Genomic DNA, 3,915 nt, shown 5'->3' with positions numbered 1-3,915 from the left:
TGCTATTTAGGACTTTGGAAGGTTGAATCATTATGCAGTGAGTGTTAATAAGGGTTCCACTATCAATTTTAGAATCAATGATTGAGCTAATAAGAATGCCATAAGGGAGACTCCTTTGTTTGTTAGTGAACCCACCAATCATCTCACTCACAATTAGGGAACACAGGTTGATCTTTTGACTAGTCATAATATGAAACATAAGCCACACGTCTTCTTTAGTAACTTGGGCAAAATTACCCCGTTTAGGCACAATGAGTTGGGCACAAATAAGGTGTAAGAGACGACCCATTAAGGATAATTTGGATGATAAGTCAATATAACATAAAAGAGACTCATCTTCAAAAATGGTATTGGCTGCAAGATCATGATCAAACTCAGTAGGATTGTAGATGAGGCCTTCATTTGGAATTTGAGAGAAAGTGTTTATGTGTTTAGCGTCTATGTTGATAGAATTTCCATAGACTTTGGTTTTGAATCTACATTGGGAAACATAACCGTGAATTGTGTTTGATGCATTGTAGTAAAATGTTCTAACGACATCCACATAAACTTCTCTATGTAAATAAATGAATGGCAACCAACTAAAACTTTCTAGAGAACCTAGGTATGGAAATTTGATAGACTCTAGGAAATCTAGATCAAGAAATCTTTCTAGAATGACTTCACGAGAGGCAAATAGAGTAGTAAAGCGACTAAGATTAGTCGGATCGCTTACTAACCGTTGAATTTCTATGGGTTCATTTGGATGACCTGCTTCCGCGGCTTGATGACGTTTGGTGTGAGCCATTGAGATGAGTGAAATTGGAAGAGATTGATGTAAGGAAGTTTACTAGGGTGGTCGATCGAGTAAGAGGAAATGGAGAGAAGAGGTTATCGGCTAAGAGAGAACAACGAGAGAGAGAATAGGGTATGAGAGCAACCCGATGGTCGCCTTCTTCTTATAAATCTCGACAGGAGCGATCGACAAGTTGAGTCTGAGCAGTCAACAATATTCATGAACGGTCGACCATTTGGATGATGGTTCAAAAATTAATTTAAGCCTATTCAAGCGGTCAACAGGCATTTTGGATCTGTCGAACTCTATTTTAATAATCGATCGACAGCATTAATGTGACCAATTGACCAATTTTCAGAGGCTTTTTGAGAGAGAAAAAAAAAATAAAACCATTGTGCTTTGAAAATGTAACTTTGTATATTCGAGATATATTACAACAATATATATCATGTACATTTAAGATACATTACTACATCAACGAAGATATGTTGTTAAGATATGATCATTCCTAGTTCACTTCTAAAACATTCAAATTTGTTTTTATCCAAAGGTTTAGTAAAGATATCATCTACTTGATGGTTTGTATCAACAAATTCTAATTTTATGTCCCCTCTTTGAACATGATCTATAATGAAATGATGTTTGACTTCAATGTGTTTAGTTCAGGTATGAAATACGGGATTTTTGGTCAAAGCTATTGCACTTGTGTTATCACATTTTATTAGTATATTTTTAAGTTTTATGCCATAATCTTCTAATTGATGCTTCATCCACAAGATTTGGGCACAACAACTTCCAGTTGCTACATATTCATCTTCGATGGAAGAGAGTGCGACGGTATTTTATTTTCTACTAAACTTTTTCTATCAATTTTGCACCCATCATAGTCAGCATTAGTATAGGCTTCAACATGAAATTCATTTGACTTGAGATAAAATAGTTCTAGATTAGATGATCATTTTAAGTATCTACAAATTCTTTTTACTGCTTTTAGGTGAGCCTCTTTAGGATCGGATTGAAACCTAGCACATAGACAAACACTAAATATAATATCCGGCCTACTTGTTGTTAGATATAATAATGATCCAATCATGCTTCTAAATAGTTTATTGTCCACTTTTTGTCCTATCTCATCTTTGTCCAAATATGATGAACTACTCATAGGAGTAGCTATGGGTTTGCTATCTTGAACATTGAATTTCTTAAGAAGATCCTTAATGTATTTTTGTTGGGATATATAGATCCCTTCATCTTCTTCTCTTATTTTTAATCCTAGAAAAAATTTCAATTCGCCCATCATACTCATTTCGAACTCCCCTTGCATTATATTTGCAAATTCATCACATAGGGAATTTTTTGTTGATCCAAAAATAATATCATCAACATATATTTGAACTAATAGAATGTCTTTACCTTGAGTCTTTATAAATAATGTTGAATCTATTTGTCCTCTTTTGAACTCTTTTTCTATAAGAAATTTGCTAAGTCTTTTATACCAAGCCCTAGGGGCTTGTTTTAAACCATATAGAGCTTTAGAAAGTTTGAATACATGATCCTCAAATTTTGGATCCTCAAAGCCCGGGGGTTGTTCTACATATACTTTGTCATTTATGTAACCATTTAGGAATGCACTTTTTACATCCATTTGAAATAATTTAAAATCTTTGTAGCATGCAAATGATAATAGCATTCTTATGGCTTCAAGTCTAGCTACGGGAGCATAAGTTTCATCATAATCTATTTCTTCTTCTTCGCTATATCCTTGAGTCACTAATCTAGCTTTATTTCTTGTAACAATTCCATTTTCATCCATTTTGTTCCTAAACACCCATTTGGTTCCTATGGTTGGGTGATCTTTAGGTCGTGGAACCAATTTCCACACTTCATTTCTTTCAAATTGATTCAATTTTTCTTGCATAACAACGATCCAATTTTCATCATTCAAGGCATCTTTAATGTTCTTAGGCTCTATTTGAGATATTGACATTCATTTCTAATAGATGCTCTTGTCCTAATTCCTTTAGAAGGATCACCTATAATATCATTATCTTCTACATATTTTCTTTCTCTTGGGAATGATGGTTCTTTTTCTTCTTGAGGAACAATTTCTTCATTTTGACTTTTGTTGCTAGAGGGTTAATTATTTTGATGTTCTAATGAAAGTTTTCTTAATTCATTTTCATCTTCTTCTTGGGATTGTTGAACAATAGAGTTTGTATCATCAACTTTGACTTGTATAGATTCTTCTATTGCTAATGTCTTCTTATTGAATACTCTATATGCCTTACTTAGTACTGAATATCCTAAGAATATGCCCTCATCACATTTTGAATCAAATTTACCTAAGGCATCTTTATTATTTAGAATGAAGCAATTGCTACCAAAAATGAGAAAGTATGAAATATCAGGTTTTCTTCCTTTATATGGTTCATATGGAGTTTTCTTTAAGATCGGTCTTATGGATACTCTATTTAGAATATAGCAAGCTATATTTACGGCTTTAGCCCAAATATTTTTAGGAAGATTTTTGTCTCACAACATGGTTATAGCCATTTTTTGTAAAGACCTATTTTTCCTTTCAACTACTCCATTTTGTTGAGGGGTTCTAGCACAAGAAAAATTATGTTCAATACCATTATCTTCACAAAAATATTTAAAGTGTTCATTTTCAAATTCTCCTCCATGATCACTCCTAATCTTTGAAATACAGATTCCTTTGTCTTTTTGAACTCTTTTGCAAAAAATTTTGAATTGTTTAAACGTTTCATTTTTTGATGCAAGGAATATTACCCAAGTAAACTTAGAGTAGTCATCTACAATGACAAGAGTATAATGTTTTCCTCCTAGGCTTTGGGTTCTCATAGGTCCAAAAAGATCTAAGTGAAGCAACATTAGAGGTCTAGATGTTCAGACTATATTTGAAGGTTTAAAGGATATACTTATTTGCTTGCCTTTCATACATGCATTACAAATGTGATCTCTTTCATATTTTAATTTAGGTAACCCTTTAACAAGATCATGTTTAGATAATTTGTTTACAAGATTCATACTAACACGACCTAGTCTACTATGCCATAACCAAGCAATTTGAGATATGATGGTTACTAGACATCTTTCTATACTAGATAGGGATAAGTCTA

This window comes from Diospyros lotus, chromosome 1 (genome assembly GCF_014633365.1).
Source record: "Diospyros lotus cultivar Yz01 chromosome 1, ASM1463336v1, whole genome shotgun sequence".
In the NCBI taxonomy this organism is placed as follows: Eukaryota; Viridiplantae; Streptophyta; class Magnoliopsida; order Ericales; family Ebenaceae; genus Diospyros; species Diospyros lotus.
The sequence above is the reverse complement of the archived record's forward strand: the minus strand, read 5'-3'. Positions refer to the sequence as shown.